Source organism: Aotus nancymaae, unplaced genomic scaffold (assembly GCF_030222135.1).
Source record: "Aotus nancymaae isolate 86718 unplaced genomic scaffold, 86718_ANA_hifiasm-v0.15.2.pri h1tg000001l, whole genome shotgun sequence".
In the NCBI taxonomy this organism is placed as follows: Eukaryota; Metazoa; Chordata; class Mammalia; order Primates; family Aotidae; genus Aotus; species Aotus nancymaae.
In genome coordinates this window covers 276,426-290,762 of record NW_026988412.1, presented here as the reverse complement: position 1 = coordinate 290,762, position 14,337 = coordinate 276,426, and the positions used below count along the sequence as shown (strand labels likewise).

Here is a 14,337-nt window from a genome sequence, read left to right as displayed (position 1 = left end):
ATTTGAGGGGACACAGTTCAGCCCATACCACAACTAAAGTATAAAAAGCTACAGGGGTGTCATGTGGTCTCTATTAGATCTCTGTTTAATTCACTTCTCTGACCTCTGCAGCCACTGGGTGAATCCTGGGAATGATTGTTACATAAGTGCAACAAAGGAGCAACCTGGTAGGAGAGGCTGTGCTCCCAGGCCTGACATCATTGCTCGTGTACATTGATAAGACCTCAGGTATATGGCATTTGCACATTGATTTCTTGACTGATTTCTATTTCACTTAGAAAAAGCATCAGGAAAAGTTCATATTCCCTTGGGACAGGCAATAATATTTACTTGCAGTTCTGTGTCAGGGCTCTGTTAACTGGCTCACTTTCTGTTATAGCCAGAAGAGACCTGAACAACCTGAATATCCCACTAACATTATAATGATTAATTATAGCAGAGGAACCATGCTAATTGGATAGGATAAGCAAAAGATTGTCTCGGTAAGACAAATGAGCTCCAGAGAAAGTGAGATAAATTCTATGAATAATTGGAAACCTAATCCATTTTTAGGAGACCAGGGGCCAAGAGCGTGCTGTGACTTCCTATTTAAACTGAAAGACATATTACTGTGCTCTGAATTCCTCGCCATTCTAATCCTGCTCTGGATGATACAGTGAGTAATAAGGAAGGCAGTCAACTCTGAGTGGGTCCCAGGCTGGGAAAGGGCTTTTTGGAAGATCCAAGCTGTAGTGTGGGTAGCTCTATGGGTTGGGTCATACAATTCAGCAGATACTATGGTGAGTCATTTGTAGCAGAAAAATATACAACATGGAGCTTACAGCAAATCCCAATTAGAGCATCACAACATTTTTTTTTAAATTTGAGAACAAGTCCATCTATCTGCACCAAGAAATTATACGCCTTTTAAGAAACAGCCCTAGCAGAGACAGAATGTTTGTTCGTAGTGCTCTGTTACAGTGTATACAGAAGTTCCCATTATGAGTCCAGTTTTGTAAGACCTCATAAATCATAAATTGTGTCAGGTCCAGCATTTCACCATAATAAGTAGGAAAGGTGTATCTGGATTAAGCCTTAATAGAACAAGAAGGGAGGCATAATAAGTAAGCTATATGAGTGAATATCACGGACCCTCCACTCACCCGACAGTTTCTTTATGACCCTTCACTAGTTTATACTTTGGGCTTCACTGGAGAGCAAGAGATCACATTCAACCATCTGCAGGTGGAGAAAAAGGCCTGCACTTGGTTTACGAGTTGTCTATCTCAGTATGTGGGTGCAAGATGAAAACTGGTGGTCGCTGCCCTTCAATCCCATTTCAGCATGGTCTCAACTGACAGTAAAGAGAAAAGTATTCACAATTTCAAAGCTGCAAGCAATGCATCTGTTCATACACCTTGTGTACAAAACAAAGTGGCTGGAGGTAAGAAGATACTTGGAAGTCTTGGCGAAAATAGTGTGGATGAACATAGAGGGGGCCATAAAGAGTGAGATTTTTATATTATAGATCACTGCTCACCAGGGAGTGTCACCAGAGAGAAGGAACTGAGCAACCAAGAAGACAGCATTACTTAAGACTGTTGCTAATAACCAGTCTTTGTTTTTGACCTCTCCTATGCTGGTACAGGGGCACAGGAAGGGAATGCCATGGTGAAACCGATGGACACTGTATGTGGGATCCACAGAATAAATGTGAATCTAGCCCACTTATCACTGTGAATCTAGTCACTGATGCACGTGAGTGCCCAGCCTGTTAGCAACTTGTTAGAGTTTAATGCTAAACTCCTAATAGAGTAGTATTTCTCAAGAGACCAATGGCCACTCGATGGCAAGTTGGCTACCTTACTTTTTACATCCTGGGACTGTAATTTTTCTTTGAAAGTATGACTATCTCTATCTATGAATTTTTGCCTTTATTTAAAGCAGCACGTCAGTCAGTAGTATCATCGAGGCTTATGGAATGCCTCTATAGGTACGGCATCCTATACGATAGCGAATCAAATCAAGTCGTCCACATGATAGCAAAAAATGGACAGAAGTGGACCCATGTCCATAGTGTCAAATGATCATATCACATACTGCACCATCCAGAAGAAGCTACCATCATTTAATATATGAAGAGTCTTCTAAAAAGCACAGCTGAGCCCATGTGTGCAGGTGGCATTCTAAAGGACAGAATGCTAGCCTTTAGAATGCAATATAGTCATCCCTCAGTATCTTCAGGGGATTGATACCGAAATCTGTAGTTACTTAAGCATTTTATATAAAATGGGGTCATATTTGCACATAATGTACTCACGACATTCTTTATACTTGAAATTCTTTCTAGATTACTTGTAATACACACTACAATGTAAATGTTAGGTAAATTGTTATGCTACGTCTTTTGTTTGTGTTATTTTGAATTGCTGTATTTATTTGTTTTGAATATTTTTGATCAGTGCTTGGTTAAATCTGCAGAAACAGAAGCCATGGATTCTGAAGATTGACTGCATATGCATTAAATCACAGACATCTATGTAGTATTGTATCTTAAATAACAATGATATATGGGTCTGGAAATCAAGAGATAGAAACAGGAGAGTTTCTATTTACCACAATTTCCAATTACCAGCTGGAAGACTTTGTGCTCTTCTTCTTCTAGAAGAATTGGAGGTATGGATTCCCTTAAAAGACACACTTTTACAAGGGAATATTGCAAGAATCTCTTTAGATATTGTGTCCATGGACCAGCAGATGAGAAGTTAATTCACCATCATGGCTTTTGTAACATGATGAGGGCAAAAAGGCATATGTGTGGAAGCCGGGTGATACATTTAGGTACTTCCTATACTCAGCTGGGCCATTATAACTGAAATGGGCAGGTGCGACAACCCTGATTTGAGAAGCTTATGATTGCCCAGGGTTCAGACACATCACAAATGAATGTTTGGATTACAGCACCAGACAAGCCACCAATATCTACCAAGGTAATATCTGAGGTTGAGAGGAAGTCTGAATAAATAGTGTGGGAGAAAGAGGATAAATGCCAGTTGTGACCAAGAGATCAGATGCAGTGACATGACAAGGGTTGTATTTTGTTCTGCTAATCTTCCTGTTCTAAGCATCACTTTAGGAAGAGAAAACATAGACACCGTGAAGCTGCTGTATAAGTCTACATAGAGCAATAATCTTTGCATCAAGGACATAGTGTTGGTGGCCACAAAAAGGTCTCAGTAGCCTCCTTTTGGGAGTTGTAATCATATTCTCACAAAGGTCATACTTTCATCAAATGGCTGGCTGAGCATGGTAATGGGACCCTTACAAGCCCCTTTGCTGCAAAATGTGGCATTCTTCCAAGGGATGACTTCAGCTTGAGAATTCATCCTTGTACGGACCAAAACCTTCATAGAACTGTCCTGCAATCTTGAGCCTCTTCCTCAGTTATCCATCTGGCCTCACTCTCACAAATGTCTGACCTTTATCACAGACAGAAGACTGTCTCCAGCCTCATTAACTGACCTATAAAGGAATTCCCCCAACTAAATCTCTTAAACCTGTGTTTGTTTCATTTAATTTTTTATTGGTTGGAAAAAATTAATCAGTAATACAAAAGAAGAGTAGGAAAGGGAGAGATAAGAAAAATGATGAGGAATCCATTCAATTATGAATTCACCAAAAGGGGAAAAGTGAGGATGACATGTAGGAAAATATAGTGGTAATAGGGATATTTTCTGTTTCAGAAGAGCAGGCAAGGATTGGGGGATATGTAACTACCAGGGATTCTATAACTAACAAATTATATAGCATGACTCACAACAGCAGACATTTCCTCATTTGTAGTATGTAGCAAAGGGCTAGCATCCCCAAATTTTCTTTCTCAAACAAAATTATAATTTTTTAAGATTTATTTTAATTTCAAGAGTATAAGTGCACGTTTGTAACATAGGTAAACTTATGTCATGGGGACTTGTTGTACAGATTATTTCATCACCCAAGTATTAAGCCTAGTATGCGTGAGTTATTTTTTCTGATCCTTTCTCTCCTTCTACCCTCTGAATGGCCCAGTATGCGTTGTTCCCCTCTATGTGTCCATGTGTTCTCATCATTTAGCTCCCACTTGTAAGTGAGTACATGCAATATTTGGTTTTGTTAAAACTGCATTTGTGTCTCTTCTCAAATGACCTGAACTAACAGCAGTTTAGAAGTTACCCTGGGAAATTGTAAAATCAGCTAATTTGTATTAACATAGGAACTGTTCTTATTTTTATCTGGGATTATATTAAATCTATAGATAAACTTAGGAAAACACACATACACATACACACACATACACACAAATGCACACAAGGAAGTGTTTTGGTATTTGGTATTTATTTACCAAACACCAAAACATATTCTTGAAAAACTCAGGTGAAAGAAAACATAACTATTTTTGTTTATTTTATTTATTTATTTATTTATTTATTTATATTATACTTTAAGTTCTGGGATACATGTGCAAAACATACAGGTTTGTTACATAAGTATATCTGTGCCATGGTGGTTTGCCGCACCCATCAACCCATCATCTAGGTTTTAAGCCCTGTATATTTTAGGTATTTGAAAAATGAGTATTTAAAAAATATTAATAAGAATACTGTATTTCAAATTATATAGCACATAGCACACTTTGCAAACACCTAGAAATATTAACATCATCAAATTTTGTATTTCTATATAAAACAGAATAGAAAATAGCCTGAGTATTTAATTCAATAATGTGGAAAAGTTAATTAATGAACTTGATAGTAGGACAAAAGAAAACAATAAAAAATGATAATAACATTAATAAGAATAAAAGAGATGAACTATATCATTAATTTGAAAATAAATATCTGTTTGTCTGAAATGACCAGTAAAATGTACACATCTCTACCTAGTATAATAAAGAAAGCAGCCTCTCTCTGCTCTGAGCCCCATGCAGAGTAGACTGCCTTCCTCATCATCTTCTATACGGGAACAGGACTACTAGGTGTGGAGATGTTACCTTCAGAACCCAACAGGGCCTTACAGACATTGTGCAGACCATAAATATTATTCATTATAAGTTAATTTATGTGTAATATTATGACTAAAATGCTGAAAACAGTAGACTATTTTATATAAAATATAAACCTATATTAGAGATCAAAGATAAAGAGAGAGTCCAAAGATAGAATGAGAAAAATGAAATTAAAATATTTTCAGGAATAGTTTATAATTAAAGGTGAAAATATAAGCTAATTTAAAAGAAAACTATTTCAACTATTAAGGAAACATTTGATTAATGTTACATAAGAACAACTCTCCCTATATTATATTCTTAATTGCCATAAAATCTGAAAAATAAAATGTAATGTAAAATCTATAGCCTAGGCCAATTCATCAATATAGAGGCAGAACTCTTAATGAAATATTAATTTAAATTTCATCATGTATTTTTTAGAATATGGAAGTCCTAACTAGAGCAATCAGGCAAGAGAAAGAAATAAAAGGCATTCAAATAGGTAAAGAAGATGTTAAACTATCCTTGTTCACGGATGATATGACTCTATATTTAGAAAACTGTGAAGACTCTAACAAAAGTCTCCTGGAACTTATAAAAGATTTCAGTAAAGTTTCAGAATAAGTCCTTAAAAACAATTGCAACACAAATACAGATTGACAAGAGGGATCTAATTAAATTAAAGAACTTCTACACAGCAGAAGAAATTATCAGTAAACAGGCAACCTACAGAATGAGGAAAAAAAATTGTAAATTCTGCATCCAACAAAATTCTAATATACAGAATCTATAAGAAACTTAATTCAGCCGGGTGAGGTGGCTCATACCTGTAATTCCAGCACTTTGGGAGACTGAGGCAGGTGGATCATGAGGTCAGGAGTTCAAGACAAACCTGAGCAACATAGTGAAACCCCATCTCTACTAAAAATACAAAAATTAGCCAGGCATGGTGGCCTATGCCTGTAGTTCCAGCTACTCAGGAGGCTGAGGCAGCAGGATCACTTGAACCCAGGAGGCAAAGGTTGTGGTGAGGCAAGATCGCACCACTGCACACCAGCCTGGGCAAAAATGCTAGACTCTGCCAAAAAAAAAAAAGAAAGAAAGAAAGAAGGAAACTTAATTCAACAAGTAAAAAACGAATAACTCCTCTAAAATGCGGGCAACAGACATGAAGACACACTTCTCCAAAGAAAACATGTAAGCAGTCAACAAACGTGAAAAATGTTCCATATCACTAATCATCAGAGAAATGCAAATCAAAATCACAGTGAGATACCATCTCACACCAGTCAGAATGACGATTAATAAAAGTGAAAAAACAACAAGGCAAGGCTACAGAGTAAAGTGAATGCTTATTCACTGTTGGTCGGAATGCAAATAAGGTCAGCCACTGTGGAAAGCAGTTTGGAGATTTCTCAAAAAAAGTACAACTACCATTCGACCCAGCAATGCCATTATTGTGTATATATCCAAAAAAATAAATAAATGCCATTATTGTGTATATATCCAAAAGAAAATAAATCATTCTACCGAAAGACACATGTATTTGCACATTCATTGCAGCACTATTCACAATAGCAAAGATCCGGAATCAACCTAGATGTCCATCAACAGTGGATTGGATAACCACTTCACCATCATAAAAAAAGAATAAAATATTGTCCTTTCTAGCAACCTGGATGCAGCAGGAGGTCATTATCCTAAGCAAAGTAACACAGGAACAGAAAACCACACACAACGTGTTGTCACTTGTAGGTAGGAGCTAAATCTTGAGTTCTCTTGGAGATAAAGATGGCAACAGTAGGCACCGTGACTACTAGAGAAGGGAAGCAGGGAGGGGGGAGGCAAAGGTTGAAAGAGTAACTGTCAGGTACTGTGCTCACTACCTAAGTGATGGGATCAATGACACCTCAAACCTCAGCATCACGCAATATACCCAGGTAGCTAATCTGCACAAGTACTCTCCAAAACTACAAGTCAAAATTCACCTGAGGTCAAGAGTTCTAGACCAGCCTGGCCAATACGGTGAAACCCCGTCTCTACTAAAAATACAAAAAAAAAATTAGCTGGGCATGGTGGCAGGTGCCTGTAAACCCAGCTACTTGGGAACACAGGACGTGGAGGTTGCAGGGAGCTGATATGATGCTACTGCCCTTCAGCCTGGGTGACAAGAGTGAGACTCCATCTCAAAAAAAAATTATATTTTAAAATGTGATCACGTCAGGTTTATTACAGGAAAATGTGGATAGATAACATGTTTAAATGATTTTACATAATGACAATAATTGCAAATAAGAAATACACCCTAAAAAATATCTGCACCACATGAAGATATCTGAGCACCTATGTTCATTTCAGCATTATTCACAATAGCCAAGATTTGAAAAAATCTTCAGTGTCTGTTGATGGATAAATGAATAAAGAAATTGTGGCACATGTATATATATGTATATATACATATAAGTGTGTACATATACATATAATGTATGTATATATATTTATATACTTAATATGTGGTATAAATGTATGTATAACACACAGGAATATTATTTAGTCTTTTAAAAAAAGATATCCTGCCATTTGCAACAATATAGATGAACCTGGAGGGTACTATGCTAAGAGAAATATGCCAGGCAAAGAAAAATACTGCATGCTCCTTTTTTTCTTTCTTTCTTTTTTTTTTTAGATGGAATTTTTGCTTTTGTTGCCCAGTCTGGAGTGCAATGGCACAATCTTGGCTCACTGCAACCTTCACCTCCTGGGTTCAGGCAGTTCTCCTGCCTCAGTCTCCCAAGTAGCTGGGATTACAGGCATGTGCCACCACGCCCAGCTAATTTTGTATTTTTAGTAGAGACGGGGTTTCTCCATGTTGGTCAGGCTGGTCTTGAACTCTCAGCCTCAGGTGATTCACGCACCTCAGCCTCCCAAAATGCTGGGATTACAGGCGTGAGCCACTGTACCCAGATCATGCTCCTTTTATATTCAGTAATCTTTAAAAAAGGGAATACATAGAAACAGAGTACAACCGTGGTTACAGGAGCAGGAAGGGAGAAGAAATCTGGAGATGTAGGTCAAAGGGTTCAAAAGTACAGTTATGTAAGATGAATACATATAGAGATCCAGTATATGGCATAAGGACTATAGTTAATAATTTTATACTAGAAATTTGCTGAGAGTGTAGAGTTTACATGCTCTTATTGCAGACACACAAAAGTAACTATGTGAGGTGAATATGTTAATCTGCTTCACTACAGTAATTATTTCACTAAATATATGTATATTAAGACAGCTGGTGTGCATTTTAATTATATATAGTAAAACAGGAAAAAGATCATGTGTTTCAAATTCCATTCTGGAATAAAAAATATAGGTAACTTTGAAAAAAAAACGGGAAAATTCTAATACTCATATAAATTTTACTGAGGTATATAAAAGTTTTGACAATGCCAAAAATCTCTATGAGTATAAAGATGATGTATACCAAATTAATGTAAAAATAATGTAAATATTTAATTAAAAGGAGTCTTATAAAGGAAGTAAGCACATTGATTGGTTGAAAAAAGTCAAGTAAACATATATTGATTAATAGGAATTAACAGAGGTCTTCTAACTTCAGAAAACTAGAAAAAAAACTTAAAAAACAGAACAGCTTCCCAGAGGATGTAGATTATTCACATTTTGATGCCTACCTTACATCCTACACTAATGTAAATTTCAGACATTAAATGAGCAAACATCAAAAAGAAAAGAAACAAAAGCTAAATTAAACTACACAAAATATAAATTAGAACATGCATGTACCTGTTCATGGACAATTTCAAAATTGGATACAAATAAAAATATAATAGAAACAGAAACTAGTTGGTAGAAATCAAAATGTCACATTTTGAATGTGATACAAAATGAAGCATAAACATAAAATGCAAAAGAAAATGAGGGACACTGTTTGTCACATATCTAACAGCTGTAAACCAGTTTTAAAGTTGTATAAAAACAATGAATGCTCCAGTTGAAACTTGGAAAAGTTAATGAGCACACACAGTTTGAAAGGCTAAAAAAAATAGCAATTAATCATGCTAAAACGTATTTCATTTCATACTTAGAATAATTCAAATAAAGACATCAATCATTTTACATTTCTCCTTTAAAAAGACAATTATTTATCAAACATAATAAAACGAGGATTAGTGATTGTGCCAAAAAATATAAAGTATCCCATATGCAAAATTTTCCCTTCTTAGGCACTACTAATGCCTTTATATGAAACAATATTCACTAAGTTTTGTTTTGATTATGAGAATTAGAAATAGCATGCGTGTCTGAAAATAACAAACTAGTTTAATATATTTTAATGTAACCTTATCAGAAAAACTATATTGTAATAGAGATTCCAATGAGAAATATAAAAGTGTTCATGTTTGGTTGAGTGAAAGTTTAAATGTATAAAGTTGAATATTCACTTGTTTCTGTTTTTTAAAATAAGATCATATTCACATGGGCAAAGATCATATAGACATATATATGTTTGTGTATTAAAGTCACATCGTTTTTTCCCAGGTGAGTGGCTTATTGATGTATTTAAATAAAACGTGTATACTGGGAGTGGGAACAATTAGCTCTCAGATTTTTGCAAGCTTATTTTGTAAGAGATTAAGTGAATAGACAGATATCATTGAAAAAAAATCCCCTGGACCTCCTTTCTTTTCCTCTAAGCAAATAGAATGATCATTTTCATTGAGAGATATTTGGTAAAGCAAAATTACTAGCTTGGTTTTCATCCATCAGAAGCTGTTACATAGCCCAAACCAGAATAAGAAGCACCACATAGGGTTCTTTGGGTCTCTGCATGCTATGCAAATGTTGGCATGGCTTTTTCTTTTTTTAAACAGCAGCACATGGTGATAACTATATAAAATGGTTCCTGAAGTCCAGTAAAGCATTAGTCTTAGGACACTGGTGATTGCAGAGCTAGCACTTTTAGCAAACCAATAAGGCAGAAATGCTAACATTTATTCTAGGAAAGAGACAAAATGTGTGAACAAAATTGGGTTAGAAATGAACCTTTCACAAAGCAAGAAAGCAAGATCAACACTGAAATGAAATATTCTATTAATACATTGTGACATTAATCTACTCACCACCAATAGGACATATTTATAAGTTGGTAGACTAAGTAATTTCCCAATTTTTTAATATAAAGAGACTTCTCCATTATTAGCTCCTGATATTAATCAGTTTATATTTCATTTGTGGGTGGGGGGAGTGGGTAGTGAGTCAGGATTGATGAGGACTGGAGAGCATTTTAAGGCATTGTTACATGGAGAATATGGGTTTTAACCTTTGTGAAATCAGAGAATCATTAACTTTGACTTTACTATTATGCTCAGAATTTCTCTCCTCTGGCTTCTGTCTTGCCCCCAGTAGAGAAATTTAACCTTTTAATATTTAACAAGTCTATTCCTGGGATATTAAGAGAGATTAAGAAGGAAGCGTTGAAAAGCAATGTTATTAATGTGATCTGCAATTTAGTAGTGACTAGAGGCTGAGCTCAGGATCAAGTGTTAGGATTTGCAATTACAAGAATAATTTACCCTGTTGCTCCTTAACTCTCTCCACACACACATATATGTGTGCATGTATGCATGTATATAAGTGCATCCACATGTATACCACACACCCACAGCCACATCTCACACAAACACACACACACACACAAACACACAATCTTCAGTTGATATTCAGCAGACAACTTCTGGGAATAAAAGATATCTATATTCTTAGTGTCTAGACAGATAATAAATATGGAGAAAAGAGTAAAAACATCATTTCACAAGTCAGTACAGAGAAATATCTCTAAATAACAATGTGTTTTACTGCTTTCTGTTCCCTTGTGGGACAGAAAATAGGAGGACCAAATGCCTGGAATGTTTTTATCAACTCCAGGTTGAGGAATTATTGGCTCAGGGCCAAAATATCTCTATCAAGAGTGGCATATGGTCTTGTTAGACAGCCATTGAATTCTGGTTAAGAAATTATAAGTTGAAATAACATATTTGAGAAGATAAATTACCTTTGTTTAAGAGGGGACGAGGAGAACAGGAATCTCAGGCTAGACATGCGAAATTATGAGTAAAGGCAGGATGAGGAAGAGAAAAGTAGGCATGTGAATTGTTGGACTTAGCTTGAAAGTGGAAAAGGGAGCAACCAGGGAACCTCCCAGGGTATGGTTTTGAAGATGCCAACTGATTGCAAAAGTCGATGATTTAGTAGTATGATTTGGAAGACCTCCAGACCCCTCTAACTTTATCTCCTTGTCATAAGGACCCTCTCATTAGTAGCTTCCACAGCGCATTCAGTTTGGTTCCTGAGACCTCTTATTTGTCTTGTGGAAAACTGACACATCAATAAAAAACCCATTACTCCAATCAGTATTTCAGGAAACCTGGAGATTACGTGCAAGCTACAGAAAATCTATTAACGGTCCCAAAGGAAAGGTGGGCATTACTTTCTAGCCATTTTATAGACATAGATATTTTATCAGAAAATATCACACCTATCATTTCACTAATAAGAAAGTGTTCTTTGATTGCGGAAAGTATTGATAGTCTGGAGAAAAAGAAATGACACATCCAGGGGAAATAAATATCCCACACATTCCTATAGAATAATTATTGGAGAATAGTTATCTTTAGAAGAACTAAAATCTCGAGGTCACTGTAAATGATATTGTGTAATTCCTCTTGAGATTTGCAGCCAATTTCAGCCCGTACACACTCATTGTAATATTTCCACTTTTCAGTATTGACATTTCACCACCATTGAGTTGTTTCTTTTTGTTCGTTACAGACTTACTTATGTATTTGGGAGTATATGTGTTTCTAAAACATTCTCAGAGTGTATTACTTCAGCTGCTTCTTCTCTTAGATACGTGTGTATTCAACCATCTGTCTCTCTACCTGGCTTTTTAACTGCCTACTAAACTACCCGTGTTGGTATCATCTGTCTATCTATCTATCTCATTAGCTTTTCATCATCTATCTACACCTACCTTTACCTCAGCAAGAGTTGCATGTGGTAAACTTCAATGCGAATGATTTTTCTTTGGTTGTTTATGAGATTTTGAAAGCTCTACAATCTTCTATCAAATAATGATAAACATTTCATTCCCTATTATAACAATTCTCTACTTTAGCAACAGGTAGAGAATAGGTAATCTTTATGATTTTGTATCATTCTAAAACATTTATGTACGTCAAAGGTGATACACAAAATCCAGGAATCATCGGTAAAATAATACCAAAATCATTTTATACGGAGATTGTCACTGAAATATGACTATCATTGTGTGCTTTCATTTGTCTTGTTGGGTAAAGCCTCTTGGTTAGTTCTTTTATTTTTTAATTTTTTAATTTTTCTAATTTTGCCAAGTTCAGGTCAGATGGGTAATGTGCCGATGTCGGAGCAAGGTTCTGAGGGTGGCACATTTCACACAAGCATGTGAACACCCAATCACCATGCTCAAGAACTACAAAAGGATCGTTTAGTTTTAATATTAGCCTGAACTTGAAACATTTACCCTTACATGAAACTTTATTTTCTCTAAGTTTGTAGTGAAAATTATTCTTATTTAAATGAATCAACTATCATTGGGGTGGAATTATTTTTATTCTTGATAGGATGAAACTATTTTTCTTATTAAGTTAAACTCAGTTTAAGGCATTTACACAATACTTAGCAATAAAGATGAAAATTCCTGAGGTAGAGTTAGATCTGATAGCTTTATGTTTTTAAAATCTTCTTTGTTAGTTTTCATCCTTTTTGTATATTTCTCACAAATGCAATTCAGTGTTTGAGGCAAACATAATTACTGAAAACCTTGGTGTACAAGAAACTTTAAACTATGTTTAAAAACACCTGTGAGATGTCAGGAAATCACGTAGAATGTTATAGGAAACCATACACGGGAGAATAAGACGAACATTTATTTACTCGAGGGGATAATGTGTAACTCCCCTTTAGATTTGCAGAATTATTTGATATGGTCTATAATCCTTTTCAATATTATGAAACACATGATGCTTGGAACTTTAAAGGTATTCAAAGGAAAAATGTTTAGAAAATATGTGTTGCTTGTTTCCAATTGATACCTGCATTTACTATATTTTATAGACTGCTAATATATTGGTTTTCTAATTTGTACAGTATTTCAAAATATTTATTTCATCAGAAATATTTTATAAATATGAAGCTTGCTTTATATATTTACATCTAATATTTTATCTCAAGAAGTGGAGATATGTAATTATAATAATATTGTCAGTGTATATTTTACCTTACCCAATCTCCACGTTTCTAGGAAAGTGGAAAGAGAAGGATATGACACTGGGAATCAAGAGGGAAGAGGGAAAATTTTTAAAATTTAGCAGTTCCTAGAATGATACATTGTGACATCCTAGTGCATACTAATTATGATGTCATCGTGTATTGTGACATCATAATACATGCTCATGATACTCCAGTATGTATTACACAAATTGGGGTAAGAGAAATTGATCATGAAACATGCAAATTATGCTCTCATAATATATTGTGATGTCATAATGCGTATACATTATGGCCTCATAATACATTGTGACGTCATAGTCCATACTAATTATGATGTCATGATGTATTGTCACGTCATAATACATGCTCATGATACTCCAGTATATATTACACAAATTGGGATAAGAGAAATTGATCACAATACATGCAAATTACGCTCTCATAATATATTGTGATGTCATAATGCATATACATTATGATGTCATAATACATTGTGACATCATAGTGCATACTAATTATGATTTCATCATGTATTGTGACATCATAATACATGCTCGTGATACTCCAGTATGTATTACACAAATTGGGGTAAGAGAAATTGATCATGAAACATGCAAATTATGCTCTCATAATATACTGTGATGTCATAATGCGTATACATTATGGCCTCATAATACATTGTGATGTCATAGTGCATACTAATTATGGTGTCATGATGTATTGTGACGTCATAATACATGCTCATGATACTCCAGTATGTATTACACAAATTGGGTTAAGAGAAATTGATCATGATACATACAAATTATGCTCTCATAAGATATTGTGATGTCATAATGTGTATACAATATGATGTCATAATACATTGTGACATCATAGTGCATACTAATCATGATGTCATCATGTATTGTGATGTCATAATACATGCTCATGATACTCCAGTATGTATTACACAAATTGGGGAAAGAGAAATTGATCATGAAACATGCAAATTATGCTCTCATGAT

At 35.1% G+C, this 14,337-nt stretch overlaps 1 non-coding gene across 1 annotated transcript; it reads right to left on the bottom strand.

Moving 5' to 3' along the window:
- Positions 1 to 12,437: 12,437 nt before the first annotated feature.
- Positions 12,438 to 12,542, bottom strand: LOC135276515 (small nucleolar RNA U13). The gene has a single exon (XR_010344061.1). It is a non-coding gene; the product is annotated as a small nucleolar RNA U13 (small nucleolar RNA).
- Positions 12,543 to 14,337: the final 1,795 nt, after the last annotated feature.